The following is a 17,975-nucleotide window of genomic DNA, read 5'->3' on the forward strand; positions in this document are numbered from 1 at the left end:
TGGGGTATAGGCCAGAGGTGTGTGTGGGGGGGGAGAGGATTCACCAGAGACAGAGTGGGGAACAGAACAGACAGACTGACTAAAATACACTGCTGAGGGGAGCAGCGGGGGAGTCAGGAGAGGTCTGCTGTGCCATGTGGGTAGCTCTCTGGCTGGGGATGGAACTTGTGCTGCAGTGGCTACAGATAGGTTGCGTCTTAACCCCTTGTGCCACGGGAGGCCCCCATTCAATCCTTTTAAACATACAAAAATAAATTAATCTTATTGGTTCTGTTTATCATGAAAACAATCATCTGATAATTTTTGAAAATTTATAGCATGTGAAAAAAATAAAAGGAAGATAATCACATAGTGCAACATTCAAATATGATAGTTGTTAATATTTGGTATACTTTAATTCATTTATTTGTGGTTTATTTCTTTGTATATAAATTATTTAGTATGACTGCATTCCTTGCACAACTTTATATATAAATGTTTTCATTTGTTTTAAATTATTGCAAATTATAAATAAACACTATTGGAATGACCATAGCACAAGAGTAGATATAATTTATGCAAGTATTGTGGTCTCATTGGATATTTAGTTTTCACATTTTGTTTTGTTTTATTGTTATTAAAAATAATATATAAGTGGACATATATGTAACTTGGGAGTTTTCTATATAAGTATTGCTAATTTAAGACAAAGTCTGAGAAATGGAATTAATAGGTATATGCCTTCAGATTATTTCCCTTGAAGGATTATATCAATATAATATATCACCAGCAATTTTGTCTTTTAATACAGAATTAAATGGAATGTAAAAAAACCTTTACCTAATGATATGGCCATTGTTATGAATATCTATTATTGTATTATATCAGGGTAGATTTCAGGGATTATTGAGATTTCTAAGACTATTTCTTCTTGATTAAATGTCATTAATATGTCCCCTTCCCCAACTCCCCAAGTTTTAGTTTCCTTTCTTTCTTTTTTTTTCTTGTCATTTCTTAAGATCTGAAACTCTACTGGTAAGATGGTTAACAATACGCAGTTTGGGGACGGTAGTTTTTGAGGCAATGTAAACATATCTATGGTTTGATTGAGTAGAAAAGTGATACATTTTGAGGGTGTTACTACGTAGTGGGTGTTTATTTCACCCCAAATTCATAGTTTGAAACTTAACCCCCAATATGATGGCATTTTAAGTTAAAATTATTGAGAAGTGATTAGGTCATAAGGGTAATCACTTGTCAATGGGATTAGTGACCTTACAAAAATCAAAGAAACAAACCCAAAAAACCTGCAGAGGGGCCTCCCCGGTGGCGCAGCGGTTGAGCGCTGGGTTGCGAAGCTGCCCGCGGCCTCTGCGGCGCCGGTTCAATCCCCGGCTGCTCCCCGGCCACCGGAGGAGGGTCCCACATGGCTCGCAGACCTCACCTGCCGCCCACTGCTCCCCTCAGCAGTGTACCTCGGTCCTTCTGCCTGCTCTGCTCCCCGCTCTGGCTCTGGTGAATTCTCTCGCCCTCCCGCGCTTCTGACTGTACCCAGTGCATGTATAAACAAAACAAACAAATAAAATAAATAAATAAATAAATAAAAACATGCCTCTATTAAAAAAAAAAAAATCAAAAAAACCCTGCAGAGAACAACTATGCGCTTTCCACAGGAGAAGATGATCATCTGTGAACCCGGAAGCAGGTTCTCCTCAGACACTGAAACTGCCGACACTGTGACCTTGGCCTTCCAGCCTCCAGAAGAGTGAGTAATACATGTTTGTTGTTTATATGCCACCCAGTCTACTGCAGTTTGTTAGTATAGCTCAAGCAGTCTATAAAATATTTACCCAAAATCTTAAAGACGGGCTTATCGTTTGAATCAGCAATTCCCACTTCTGGAGCTTTATACCATTTATAGCCTAAAATTATACTAATAAAATAATTATGACTATAGAGGGAAAGATCTACCTTCAACAATGTTTATTAAATAATTCTGATAATAAAAATTAGAAAAAGTTAAGCTAAAAATCATGATACATCTACATAGTGGAATACAATAAATACAAAAAACATGTAGAAGAACATTTAATAATAAAGAAATGAAAGATACATTAATTGAAAAGAAATAGTATAAAGGATGATATGTGGTATACATACATATATAAAAACAGCATGGTGCCATTATAATTTTTTTTTAATAAGGAAGCAGATGCCTTAAAAAATACAGGAGACTTTATGGTCTAAACAGTATTCAGTGTGATAAGATTTTAATACCAGACTTTTTTTGCATTATTTGTAGAATCTTCATTGTTCTTTCTAAGCTTCCTATTTGCATGATCTAATATAACAGTAAATGAAGGCTGAACGAGAGTTTAGGCTCCTCAACTATGAGTAAGGTGCATGAATTCTAGTGTGTGAATTTTATGTCATATCTTTAAGCTGCTCAGATGCTTTTTTATCTCCCTTCCTGCTCCTACATGTGTATTGAGGTTGACAGATAAATTACCTCCAAATAGCTCTACTATTACTCTTGGGTGATTGTACATTGAGTAGCAATCTTGACGTTTTCTATTGCTCCTCTGTATTTCAATAGATGTGCCAGTTATAATACAAGCTTCATTACTTTTCATCATTTGATAAGCTGAATATCTTAGATATGAAATTTATTAAGTGTCTCAAACTTAATACCTTCGGGGCCAAGGAGGTTATGCAAAATAAATAAAGCAGATCAGACACTGGCCAGATACATTGGGAACAGCTACTCACCATTAACTGATTCTTGGCATAAAGCAATATGGATTTTGTGGTGCCAGCTCTGATAATTTTCAAGAGAAGCTAGAAACCCAGTTTATAAAGCAATCTCTCTGTTTTCATGCTCTAGCTATTAATCCAGACATTTAAAAAGTTCACAGAAACATGACTGCAAGTTGTGTTTGTCCCGAGAAGTGAGTTTGTGATTTCTGACATTCAGGCTTGTCAACATGTCAAACTTGAGGTGTCTACAAATAAAGGATTCTAATATAAAGACCAATAATTTTGCACTGAATAATCAATTCACTTATTAAGTAGACATCAAAGCATATTGTGACTGTCAGTTGTCAAAATGAAGGAGATGACAAACAAGTAAGTTAATATATTTCAGTTTTATACACAAGATCTTTAAAATAAATAATTTTATATTTCCTACATATGTCCTTTCTACAGGAGAAATTTCAAGGTTTATAAACACCTATGTGTATAATTTCTATTTCCAACATAACTGGAACATTGTAATGGACCTTAGGAAAGGAGATGTCACTGTAATGGGAGCACAGGGTGACCTGATTTAAGATTACAAGATTTGATACTGTGTGTAGTATGAGTCTACATTCTGGAACATCCCTAGTCATCTCTAATATTGAGAGTAGTGTGACAGGGACACACAAATGGCTTAGACAGCTTAAAATCCAAAATATTAGGTACTGGTTATCTATAGGAGTTATCAGGTAATGAAAGTTGACCAATATGTGGGAACCCTGAGGCTTTTGGGAAATTACAGTTCCTTTGGAGAGAGAAAAAAGCTACTGATTCTGTTGAAAGCTGAGTTCTGGTGCAAACCCTACTGTGGAGAAAAGGGGAGAATAAATTCTATTTATTTTCTTCTAAATGAGGAAGAACTTGATCCCATTATTCAAGCAGGTCAACCTGAACTTCTAGAGTCACTGGGAACAAAGCTCATTGCAATACCTTCTACAAATTGTTGCAGAATAGATGGGACTAGAATCTATTGCAATTTAAGAAAAAATTAAATGCAAGCTATCACTGAGGTTAGGTAACATATCTATCAAGTAATTTTAGGCAGCACTCAGATGATTGTTACTGGAAGTGTTCACATATGATTATTTAAGAAACGTGTGAGTATGTGTTTGTGTGTGTGTGTGTGTGTAAGAGAGAGAGAGATACATTCAGTAGATTAATACATTCAATAGATTCAAACATCTATATTTACATCTGTATCTGTAACATTATATTTTTCAAAGACACCATAGCAATGCTACATTCTATTCTAGAGCTTTGCTACTTTCTTTGAAAGTGGAGACTAATTCCCCTCTCCTTGAATCTGAGTGGGATTGTGACTTGCTCCTAACCAAGAATTGGATGGAAATGATACTGCATGGCTTTGAGGCTTGCTGAGAAAACTTATATGACCTTGGCTTCAGGATCCCAAACCCCAGTGCTAGTACAAAAGTCTCCATGTAAGCAGTGCTATTTCCCTAAGGTCACTGGGGTGAATATTCTGGAAAGACCATGTGGAGAATCTCTGTGGCTAAATGAAGACAGAGAAGGCCTGCCAGTCCTCAGCTGCTCCAGTTCCAGTCACCATCTGCACACACCTTCATGAGCCCCGGAGCAGTGAGTGCACAGCCTGGCCAGTTGTCCCTAAATTTCTGATCCAAGGAATCTGTGAGAGAAGATAAAAGTCATTGCTGTTGGCTTAACCTACTAAGTTTGGAAGATGTATTAGATGGTGACATAACAAAAATAGCTCTTTCAACTCCTTTAAAGAACATCTTTAAAAGGGAAGAAATTCTATTTAAATGAGATAGAGGCCTCAAGTCACTTACTTGCCCCCTTTGTATGGACCTGAGATGCTGCAGTGGAACCGAAAGATTGCGCTGAGCAGTTTTTATGAAATGATGTTTTTGAAGAAAAGGAATGCCTTGAGTCTCCACCATCCCTAAATACATCCCCTAAAGAGAAGAAATGAGAGCAAGGAAAACAAGTACTCAACTATGTGCTTATTCAGAAAGTTGACAAGAAATTGATTTTTCTTTTTGAATATAAACAGTCAATCTGACAGAAAAATTGACATGGAAGGCAAAATAAATACCCCCTAGTCCTTCACAGTTCAGAGAATGCAATTAGGGGCAAACACTGACCTGTAAGTAGGACCAGGGCTTTCCCTTCCTTGAAAATCATCTCACTTCATGGGGAAACTGAGCCATCTAGATAAATTTCAAGCAGTTATTGGGAAAACAATCAGTATTTGTCGTTACCATCATGAATCACAGAAATTTTTGCATCATCAATGCAATGCTTTCCAATTTTAAAAGTATATCTTTTTTATCTCTAGAGTTTAGATAGAAAAATTGAAGCTCCATGAGATAAAATATGAGAGTGTAATGCAGAAAATAAGCAGAAATTTGAACTCAGGTTTGCCTCTCTCACTAGAGCCAAGTATTCTCCACATTATTGTTCTCCATAATAATGCCTTGGGGCATGAAAGTAACTTGACAAAGAACCAAGAGAGATTCCTCTAGCTCTGCCATTCATTGCATTGAATTATGTGTGATCGGTAAGTTACAGTTTTTATCAGCCCATGAGACAGGACACATTTACTTCAGCACCTTAAATCTCAGCGATAAATCCATCCTTTCTGATTACCTGGGACTGAGAGCTGAGCACAGCTTATCAGAAAGAACACCAATCCCCTCATCTCACAGTGGCTAGGATAAATATCTTGCCAGTGACTCCACTTGTCTTTTTGTTACCAAGCCTCCCAAATCCATTATAGTACCATGTCAGTAGAGAAGAATGTGGCCCAGATCCCAATCCCCTTGTTCCTAGGAGTTTCCTATTAGAAGATTGAAACAATATAATCTTTAAGAGACACAACTCTGAAATCACTCTACTTGAACTGAAATATCAGCTCCATTACTTCCTGCTCATGTGATCATAGAACATGTCTAATGAACCTTTTGAGTAGGGTTAAACAGAGGGTGTCAGTTCCATACTCTGAGAATCAGGTGCAAGATAGATTTAGAAGTAAGTACAAGCCACTGGAAGAAGCAGTTATGATGTATAAAAAGGAAAGAGAACAAGAGTAGGCAAGGAGAATCTCTAGACCATGGCACAGGTCTAACACCCATGAAAGCAGAGTCGGAAGAGACAATTGTGTAGGATGAGCCTGGCAGTGTGTGCAGTCCTGAGAAAGGCTGATAGGGAGTCCCTGTGAAGCTCCATTAGTGAAATCCTGTGTTGGACACGAATGTCTTGGCTCTAGTATCTCTCCTGTGTTCAATCATTGGCAGGGAACAGCCTGGGGATAGAATAGCATTTTAAATCATGCTTGTTCAAGTGATAGTATCACACATGATTTTTATTTGTGGACTCATTCTCAATGCTAGCTGGGGAATTAAAAAAAAATATGGATGCTTAGGCCTAGCCAACATCAATTAAACCAAAACCTCTGTAGGTAGAGCCTATACATGGATTTTTTTTTTTTAAAGAAAAATCCCTTATCATGGTAATATGTGGGCAATTTTGAGAACAATTAGTTTACTGAGGAATTTATTAGGGGTGCATCAGGGGCTACTTAGGGTATTCATGATTTACTTTCTTCTCATTGGGTTACCCAAATGGCAAAGTGAAGGACAGGGCCTCCTGCATTAACATAGTAGCCATGACCTGTGTACAATTGTAACAGGGTGGTCCCCAGGAAAGGGGGAGGTTCCAGGTTCCCTGCCCCACCCAAGGAAGGGTGGAGCTGAGCAGGAAGAGAAGCTGCAGAAGAGACTGAGGAAGGAGGCAGGATGGAGCCTAGAGACACGTGAAGAAACTGCGCTTGTCTTTTGGTCGTGGACTGGGTGACACAGATGTGGGTGAGACCCGTGGGGAGGTGACCATGGCAGCTTTTATCTTGATGTTGATTTTGCTCTTTTCCTTCCGGACTTGTCCGGTTGTTTGTGACCCTTTGCTGTGGGTCCCCACTGGAAGATGCTTTAGACTTGTAGCAGGCTTTGGGGCCTTGTTCTGGGCCGATCCCATATGGATGGACTTTTACCCACGAGGGGACGGGTAACTTTGGGTGCTTCATTTAGAAACTAGACTCTTTGCCTTACCTGTATTGTTTCCTAGTTTTATTAAAGTTCCTTCCCATTAAAGTCTCCTATGTTTTGTATTGATGCGGCGGATGGCAGAACCCATGTAGAATAGGCAGGTTTGCGGGGTTTGGGCTGCCCCTCTCCCTGTCCTATAACACAATTACTTGCATTCTTACATTTTTTAAATTAAAAATTAATGTCCTCCTGGCTTTCTACTCCACGCTATATTCTGTTTGTTTTTATTATAATTTTTTTCAAAGAAATTCTTCCAGTGAAAGTGTCCCTTTTGATATTTCCATAATCTTTGACCTTCCAGTCCCCACATCTTTGGATTGCACGAGTAGCATTGTGTTCAAGAGCTCAGGTGTGTCCATCAGGTATACCCGGGTGTGCTGTTCCTTCCTGGCACTTATATTTGGAAAACCTCAACAAGTCTCTTCAACTCCCTCAGTCTTCATTTTCTCATCTATCAAATGGATTTGTTGTAATTAAAGAATTAAATACAATGAAGCGCTTAGAGAATGGTTCTGGAAGACAAGTTCTCAGCTTTGTTCATGTTATAATGCTTTTATTGAATATGTGATTTTACTTTGTGTTGTTGCTGGAATGTGCAGAACTGGTGCTTCTGTTGTCTGAAGAATCTGAAAGAGTAGACCCTGGAAAACCAAGGAAGGCACGTCTCAGGCAAGAGCAGAGCAGAGTCAGTATGTCCCTCTCGTTCTTGTGTGGGTGTCCTGGGTGCTCCTTCTAGCAGAGGGCAGGGATGGAGTGAGAGAAGGACTCACAGGGACAACAATGTTTTAAACTTTATTTGCCTTCAGTCCTGCAGTTTTAGGAAGCCTCCTTGGGTGATATTTAACTTTCTCCAGTGAATCTCAGTTAAGGGGATATTCCATTGAGGTTTAAACTCTGAACAGATTCCAAGTTGCAAAACCTACCTGAATGCAAATGAGGATGGTGGTCACTGGAAACCAAAATATGCTGATGTAGGTTTCTGAAGCTCAAGTCAGTTGACCTGGCAGCCCTGGTGTGAGATGAGGTGGAACTTAAATGTGCAAAGTGGCCATTTTCACGGCATCTGCCATTTGGAGTCAGACTTTCCTTGTGATGAGAGTCTTGCACGTCCCCTTCCTATTGACAAAAGAGTTTGGACCATGGCCGGCAATAAGGAATGATAATAATGCTTATAAAAAGTCACCTTACGTTTGTGTCGCATGCCACATTGAACAACGCAGTGTCATATCCATTATCGTATTTGATCCTTGAAGCAATTCAGTGAACTAGAAAAATTACTGCAGCCTGAGATTAAGCATCTTCTTAAAGGACCATGGTCACTCACATTCATTAGACTGTGCGCTCCTGTGCATGTGCACACAGTAACCTTTCTGTTGGTGGTATTTATGCTCTGCTACTTAAAATTTATTTTTTATAATCCATTTGCCTTTAAAAAAAACCTCCCTGTCCTCTGACCCTATCCATCTTGTTCTAATATGTCTCTGGCATTAATAAAACTAATTATTGAGAAGAAATGCACATTTGAGGCTGGACTCTTGGCTGAATTTCTGCTGGAAATTCTCCCTATAACAGGTGTTAACATATTAAGTTCTCTCTCTTTCCCTCACCCCCTCCCACCTTTATGTCTTATGTCTTTCCTCCTTTGGTTGATAGGAAATGTGTGTGTGTGCAGACTGGAGAAGGATAGGGATGAAGGAGGAAAAAAAGGATGGATTGAATTGATTAATCAAAGCGAAGAAAATCATAATAAAGTTCCAAAAGAGAGTCTTTAGAGTTACAGGCAGGATCTATAGTGTCATGTGGATTTATAGGAACTATAATTTTATGTGAAATTCTTCTTTTGGTAAAACAAAGCTCTCATGTTCTGATTGTGCTCCTTAATCTATTTCACTGTATATTGGGACATCTAAAATCAGTGACAGCTAATCTTTTTTTTTTTCAGTAATTTTACATTTAAGAACTGTATTCTCTTCCAGGTTTTAGTTGTTAACATGTATCAGGTGAATTAACATTCTCAAATGTATGTGTGATAAATATTGCACTGCAATTATCATGATCCTTTTCCTAAATGATTCTGCCTTGTATTTCAAGATCTTTGTATTGCCAGATGGTATTGAGATCACTAATACAGCAATCAGGAGCTCCATATATGTGGAAATGTAACCAGCAAAAATGGGTGTTAACAGAGTGAGAATTATGTTTTTTATACATGTGGATGTTAAGATTTTTAGTGAGATACATATATTTTACATATGACAGAATATGTTTTTCAGACAAGTAGAAGGTTAAACACATAGCTGGTCCAAGTATTAACATAATCATAATAATAATAATAATAATAATAGTTTGATAGGAAACTTTCAAAATAATATTTAATGTATGGTAGAAGCTTAAACTTATTTGTCTGACACTTTTTTTTATTAGTCTTAGGCTGAATTGACCAAATATTTTGATAGGAGAGAAGGCATGTCATGATTAAAAGCATAAGCTCTGGAGTCAGGCTGAATGGGTTTTGATTCTTGCTTCTGATGTTTGTTTGTAAGCTAAACTTTCCAATCCAATATTCTTATCTGTCTATTGGGAACCAAGGTAGTGACTAACAGGATGGCTAATGTTATAAAATAAAATAAAGAATGTGAAATGCTTAGCACAGTCTTTAGTATAAAGTCAGTATTGAAGAAATAGTGTTATTAGCACAGTAGTGCTTATTAGTAATATTAATTCTGACATATTAAAATTTGATATATCTCATGTATTCTAGAATATATTTTTTTCCTCTTGAACTATATGACAGCAGAGATTTCACTGTCTATAATTTTATTTATTTATTTAAAGATTTTACTTTTATTTATTTATGCATATAAGAACTGGAGTGAAGGCCAGAGGTGCAAGGGGTGAGGGGATTCACCAGAGACAGAGAAGGGAATAGAACAGGCGGATCTACTGAAACACACTGCTCAGGGGAGCAGCTCGAGAAAGGAGATGTCTGCTCTGCCCTGTGGATTAGCAACCTGGCCAAGGATCAAACTCATATTGCAGTGGCTGGCAATATCTTGACAGTGCTGAGACTTTTAACTCCTGCTCCACCAGGAGGCCCTAATTTTATTTCATCTATTAAGTACTTGTTGAATAACTACTTTCCCTACCTGCCCCCCATCTCTTGCTAGAAGCTAGGTTTAGAATGGTGATCTCAGATCAACTGTCCTGCCTGCCCTTGAATGTGGAACACAGATCAGTAGTCAGGAATCACTGGTTCACTTGCGATGTCTGCAGCCGGACAGCTCATGCCTTTCCTTTCCTACTACCCCACTAAGCAGAACTGAAATGTGTGTGTGTGCATGCCTGTGCGTTTTCTCAAATCACTTGTGCTCAGCAAGGAAGATAAAATGAACGAGTACATAAAGGGTCATTCTTCACAAGGACCACAGTTTAAGAATGTTCAGCATCTTGAAGGCACACTGAATATAGACAATAATATAACAAATACATTTTCTCTCCATCTACTTCCTGGAAAAACAAGATATCCTCCTCAGCTTCCCTATCACACTCCCATTGCCCCTCACCTCCCAACCCCCATCTATTTAAATTCTTGTATTCAAAGTCTTAATGGAAGTAAGAAAGAATTCTCAAAGAATAGCCTTCTGGAGTGTGGTGCATGGATAGAAGAAGACTGATTTCTGTGGATCTAGGCTTCTTTAATAAAGATACCAGTGACCCTTTCTGAGTAGGGTATTCCTGGAGGCTTCTTTCTGGCATTTTTGGCCTCGGAGCTAAAGTCAAACCTTGCCCAATGCCTTGGGTGCTCATTTCAAAGACCCTAATGAAAGCACTCAGAAGGAAGAAAAAGTTTTCCTTCTGGCTCTCAGTAGTGAATTACAAACTGGCATTCTCTCCTCCCATTCTTAAAACTCGAAGGGTGGTACAGGCAGCGATGCTGACAGTGTGCATTCGCAGATGCCACCATATGGGTCTCGAAAAACTAGTTGCACTGATGATTCCCTGCACATGTAGGAGACAGTTTGCATTGTTGGCATCGTCCCTGCACAGAAACAAGCACAGCTTAGCAAGGCTGAGCAGATGGCACTAGATCTGGTGCCAGGGAAGCAGTGAATTAAAGGTTATACCCACCAGGTTTGATGCAGTGCCAGTTTGAATTGGTACAGAAGCTTCGGCCCACCTGCTTATTGGCCTCATGACATCTGGCATCTTTTTATTTTATTTTTTTTTTAAATTTGGACTGAATTGAAGGCAGCAAGGAAAAATGTCATTTTAAAAGCCAGTTACAAGTCAATGGATTTAAACTCTTAACAAAAAAAGGCCGTCAGGCCCTCTATATTAATGTTTTATATTAATGATTTTTGTAAAACCTTAGGGAAATTACAAAGGGATGTACTGAATTGTGTTGCAATTTATAGCATCCTGTAATGGAGAGGGTGGACTGCTAAAAATGGGCTCAAAGTTGCTAAATAGTGACAACAGAAAAAGACTATTATCTGTAGCCTGTGTATTATAATTAGGAATCAGAGGAGAAAATAAACTTGCTTCTATTTATTCTAATGATTTTTCACATTGTAATAATTAGAAAACATTGTGGCATTCATATAGATACACACTCTGAAAGGTGTTTTTCACCTTTGGTTTTTTGTTCCCACCAAATTTTTTCTGTATTTAGCTATGCTGTATTTCAGCATAATCCCCACTTGCTCTGCACACATTCATATACTATGTACACAAATATGCAACATACCTGGCCCCAGGGTAGCAGTGTGTGCATACTGAAACCTGTTTGTATATCTCCTCCATTTGGGATTTTTGTGCCTGCTCCCTGGGTGTGAAATGAATGCATGCAGCGGAGTTACACTCTGAGGTGATTAGTTTTGTAACTAAGCCTTTGGATTCAAAGTGTATATAAGACATGGTTTTGACTTTAAATGATATCGTTCCATGCCCTGCATCGGCATTCTAGAGATAAAAGAAGTCATCATTAAGTGAAGGTATTAAATGCCTTAAAGAGTATCTATCACATACCTGCCATATCTATATCATGATGATACTGGCTTTGGCTTTTATTGGAATTGGTTTGACATTTTTCTCTTTTAAAGATTGTAACAGTTACAAAAATTTGTGGCAGTGTAGCCTTTTCCTTTCAGGAAAAAAAAAATCCAGAAAAGGCATTGATGAAGAAAAAAGTAGTGCTTCTAAGTTGTGCTCAAAGAATTTAGAAGGATGAAGAGGAAAAGCCAGGCAGGAGCATAACCTTACAGTGAACAGAAAAAAAGAGACTGGAAAGTCAATAATTTATTCTTGTTTTGAACTCTTCAGACTACAGGCAGAAATAATGAAAAACCAGTAATATCTATATTGTCCTCAGTATCTGTAAGAGAAATGTTGGTGTCTGATTGCACCCGTTCCCTTAGTTCTGGATATAATTTGGAGGTCTACAGTGTCTATTTTGCAGCCTCTAACTGAATATTGTAATGACTTCTTAATATTAAAATCATTATTATTAATTTTAAATATCAAAACATTAAAATAACTAAAAACATAAACATGGCATTAATCATTAATATATAAATATTAATTACATTCCAATTCTGAATTGCATGTACCACAGTTATATCTTTTTCCAATGGTAAGTAAGTTATATCTTTTTCCAGGTAAAAAACTATTTCCCAATGAGAAGAAACTTGTTAGAAAAAAAAAAATAAAGTTAAAAAGTCACCTAAAACTTACAGTGTTGTAAACAATTACCTCAATACAAATAATTTACTTTAAAAAAGTCTTCCAAGTAACAACACTGGAAATGATATTGGAGTTTTTTTAAACCCATTTGTTGTTATCAAAATCGTTAGGTTAATCTTTGTTCATGGAGGGAAAAAAAACCTGAAATAGGTTTGATCTAATTTAAAGAGCTTATCAGTCAGCATTTTAGAGTAGAATGTAGGCAACAAAGGACGAAGCCACCTACACAGCAGAATTTCCCTGACACTGGAGCCACTTTGACTGGAATTTCTTTCACAAGCTTCTAAGGTGTTCTTCTATAATAATTCTCCTTCATTATTGCTATCCAAAGACATCTTACTGTTGTCACAGTCAAAACTTATACATTATTCAGTGTTGTTATAAATAATTCTTGTTATAGACCAGGTACCAAATTGCTACCTTCTATTCATTGTAGCAAAAGAATCTTTTTCAAAGTTCTGCAGATAAATAGGTAGCCTAAAATATGCCAAGGGAAATAAGAGAAATAGGCTCTTTCACTTCTTTATTGGAGCTTTTTTTAATGAGGCAATGGTTTAAAAAAAATTCTCAGAGATGGAACTGAAAGTTGTCAAGTTGTGATCACAACAAGATGATGTCCAAGAATTATTTTATTTACAATGTATCTGATAACATTGCTTCTGAGCTGTCTGTAATATATTGCTGAGAACTCTTTCCTCAATATATTATAATCTAAATACTTATTGTTAACAGAAGTAAGGACTGGTAAAAATGGTTCTGGAAAGTAAGTGAAAAACTCTTTGAATTAACCAGGAGGCAAGATCTTAAGAATTCTTCTCTCAAGAAACCAGCTTGTGGATTTTATATTTATCTTTTTAGAGATACCTTTATCATTTATATATAAAATAACCAACTTAAAATCCACGGTACTCTTTATGTCTCGGATTTTCAGAGGTGAAGTTTTATTTTTTTGCTCATGATAATGGTCATTTCTGGAACTTTCTAAATACATTCTGACATCTCAATACAATTCTCTTTTCTGTTGTCTCCATTCTTCCTTAACACCCAGAATATTTAGGGATTGCTAATCAGATCATTAAATAAATATACATCTTTAGATTTTTCTTTCCTTGAAAAAGTCTGTCTTGAATTTAGCTCTTCATGGAAATGGTAACTCTTAAATTTCTTGTCTCTAAAATACCACCCATTTGTCCATTTTGAATTAATTTATATAGAAAAGGCAATTCATTTTGTTATTAATAGTCAATATTGATCTTGGACATTTATGGCCAAAGGTTTACTGTGGGTTTTTTTTAAAAAATTCAGAAAATCAATAATTTACCCTCAAGTTAATGAAATAAAAGATAAGGTTCCCGAAGACTCAATTTATATGGACTCTGCATTGAGAATAATGGTCAAGTGGATTTAGTGCAGGAAAATCCTGCTCTCCAGCTACTGTCATCATTAATGTTTATTTTTCCATTGCCCAAGTTATTCAGAGTAAGGTAAAAATAGAGCTCCTGCCACAAAATTGGGATTAAAAATATTTGTTTAATTAATTTACCAGCCATGTGGTGAGTCTTCCTCCTTCCTCTCTCTTGCTCTTCCTCCCTCCCTTTCTCCCTTCCTTCCTTTTTCCTCTCTCTCTCTCTCTCTCTCTCTCTCTCTCTCTCTCTCTCTCTCTCTTTCTCTCTGTAGTGAAAATGGAGCATATATTATGGAAGTGGCTAAGAGCACAGATTCTGAAGCCAGATTACTTGGGTTCAGCTCAGTTCTGCCTCTTGCCAGCTGTGTGATTTGGGGCAAGTTAGTAAACTTCTCCATGTCTGTTCCCTCCTTTGTAAATGGAGAAAGTACTAATAATACCTACCTTGTAAAGTTTTAAGCAATAAAACTATTTATTAAGCATATAGAGCAATATGTTGACATTTATTATGACTATGTTATGAAATTTGGAATAGGGTGTATTTTATAAACTCGATCAATAAATACAGAGAGATAGATGAAAAATTCATAGCACAGAGAACAGAGCAAGGCAACATCTTTGTTTCCAACTTACTCAAAATGTTTACATATTCTTCTAGCCTAGAAATGGTTAACATGTACACAATTAACTTTTAAGTGGAAGTTTATGTTAGGAGCTCAGAAAGATGGAATTTACCAAAAGATTAATATTGCTTCAGACTATTTAGCTTTTTTTAATCTTGTAGGCAAAATTATGATGTTAGGGAGATATGTGTTTATCATTCTCAGTATCTTCTTTGATAATATCTAAAATGGAAATAATCTAATATCAGTTTGCCATACATTTCATTCATATTCAAATTAGATTTGTATGTGTGTGGATGAGTTCTACTGTGTCTTTTCAACCAATCTAAGCATGATTAGATATTCAGCCTTTTTGGTAATGATAAATGAAAACATTTCTTTTTTTAAAAAAGATTTTCATAAGTGTTAGACAGAAGATAAAGGGACCCCTGAAAACAATATATAAATTATGCGTTCCATATCCTGTGTCTCTTGACTCTAAACCAGAAATGGTTTTTTTTTCCCCATTATTTCCTTATCCCTGGTCCTACTGTTTTCAGTCAGGTCCTCATCATTTACCATCAGAAATACTGACATGTCTCCCTCCTTGCTTCCTAACTATCTTGTTTCCCCCTGTATCTCATGATCTGCACTGCTGTCAGATCGAGCTTTTTAAATGCCTTCCCTTTTAAATCTTACTCTCCCACTCAAAAATCTTCTAACAGTATCACAGAGGCACAGTGGATTTTGAAGACACACTAGGGACCAATGTTTGAGAGTCATCAACCCAAAGAAAAAGTCAAGGTCCCAGCATCTCTGGACTTGTCCTTGCTTCTGTCCTGACTCCCAGATGCCTGTTCTCCTCTAGTCGAGTTCCCACTTCCACATCGAGCGGGGACTTCATTCCTGGTTCTGAAGTCATCTTCCCTTTGCAAGTCCTGATGATTACTCTGGGCTAGTTGGTAGCTGGAATTTTTAGGAACACTCTGCACAGACCACTACCTTTCACGTTTTCTTATTTTTACAATTATGAGAATGTATAATGCATGAAGGGCTAAAATAATGACATTAAAAGATTCACAGTTCAATTGAGCAAAAATAATTTAGTGTGAGAAATTTCATTTTTTACTTATGTTTATTGGAAACCATTAAAAATGTTCCAATACATAGCACCTTCCTCCCAATTTATTTTTCTTATTTATTTACTTATTTATCAATCACATTACACTTACTCTGATATCTTTTTTTCCCAAAATTCCTGGAGATTCTTCCACATATCCAACTTGATTTTTATCCTTTTCATCCATCTGTTTTCCTCCTGATTGTGCAATTTTCAAATTTCAGAGACAATAGCTTCCTCAGCAGACTGAGAAGAGCAAAGAACCTCATCTTCACTTGTCTTCAGTGTACAGGAATTGTTTCTAGAGGTTGTGGAGAAGGAAAATTTGGGAACAGTTGCAAAAAAAAAAAAAAAAAAACCTGCCTCTCCTATTTCAACTTTAGCTTCTTAAGAATAACAAGAATATCTTATTGGTCTTGATTTCTCTGCTCAAAGATCTCAGAACAGATTACAGGATTAGGTGACCAGTATTTTTTGAATATGTACAATACCTAATTATCAGGAATGCACTTTTACAAGTCCAGTTTGTTGTTTTAAAGTAATAGTGAATCAATAAGACAAGAAGGTATTTTGTCTCTTCTCTATCATAGTTTTCTCCTCTTCCTGTCACCATCTAAAGAAGTTTCCTATTTCCCTGTGTTTCAATTATCATAGTTATATAATAAATTATTACAGACTTATACATGAATATTTATTTTACCTAAATACTCTTTAGGATAAATGTAACAGATGAACTTGACAGAGCAGTTCTCGCTGGGGTTATGTGGTTGAATTTGGAGGGTTGCTGTCATCCGAAAGCTTGCCTGGGACTGAAGATTCATTTCCCTGGGGCTGTTGGCTGGTGGCCTAAGCACAGAGTGTGTGGAAGCCTTCCCTCCCCCCAGAGCTTGTGTTCCAAGAAGCCAAAGCAGAAGCTGCAATACCTTTAATGACCTAGAATCAGTGGTCACACGTTGTCACTCTGCCCTGTTTAATTGATCACACAGTTGTCAGTCTTGATTCATCTGAGACAGGCGTATACAAGGTTGTGGATATTGGTGATGTGGATTTAAGGAGTCACCTTGGAAAACTGGCTGCTCCCTGAATGTCCACTCTTTCCTGCAAGACGAATTTTGGACCAGCACAGTTACCACTATTACTGAAAGAATTAGAGATCATAGGTATCGGAAAAACAGTGTTTACAGCTGAAAATATTGAAAATTATAGTCTAATTCAAGTGTTCGTGAGTTATAGATATAGAAATAGTTTTAGGAACTAGCTAATTCATCTGTGTAATTCACAGATAAGAAAAGAGAGTCTCAGAAGGACATTTTTGGCAGGAGTGAGACAATGATCAGAACTACTGTATTTTAGTCCAATAATCAAATGAAGCCAATAAACAAAACTGGGAAAATCTGAGGTAGAAAACTATGAACATGTTCTTTTGCTGTGTGAATATAATCTGAATTTGAGTCAATGTTAAAAACGGCATAACTTTTGTGGCTTACTGCTCTGCATATACCACAATTGTGACTTTGCTAGTTGGTAAAATTTGTGTAGGTTTTGTTTGCTCACAACATTATACTCTATTGCCATATTCTGACGTGTGCTAATTTACTGATCATACAATATGGTCACTGGCTTGGAAATTAAAATTAAATGAAATTATAGTAATATTAAAAAGAGAACTCTAAACTTAAGCTAAGATATAGAATAATGGGAAATTTTAAAATTAATTGAATGAATTAATGTTTTGACATTAAACAAAATCTTAGAAAGCAATTAATTAGAAGGCAAGTTATATAAAATGGAATGTCCCAAGTTATGTTTTTCTTTCCTAGAAATGAAGTCTGGATAAATTTTATGTATTAGTGTAACTTCTTTGGATAATCGTTCTTCCATATATTCTAATGAATGTCACAGACAAGTGTATGTTTATTCTATAGTCATTCCTTCATTATTTTGACAATTTAAATATCGTAAGTTACAGAGTGCAACTGTTTTATAGAACTTCTTTGCAATTGGAATACAGGACAAATAAAAGCAGACATAAAAAGGGTCATTTAATTTTGAAAGTTTTATGCAGCAGTTACTGATCAGCATACGTAGGGACAAAAATATTGGGCCTTGCATTACCTCTGTCATATATTTTGCTTTCACTCCTTAAGAGAATAGAATGCAACAAGGGAAATATGTAAATTTTCAATCTGCTTTTCTTTGGATAGAATGCACCTTATTTCCATGACCTGGGAAAATAAGGTACCTGA

The sequence above is a fragment of the Talpa europaea genome, assembly GCF_964194135.1.
Source record: "Talpa europaea genome assembly, chromosome: 3".
Classification (NCBI taxonomy): Eukaryota; Metazoa; Chordata; class Mammalia; order Eulipotyphla; family Talpidae; genus Talpa; species Talpa europaea.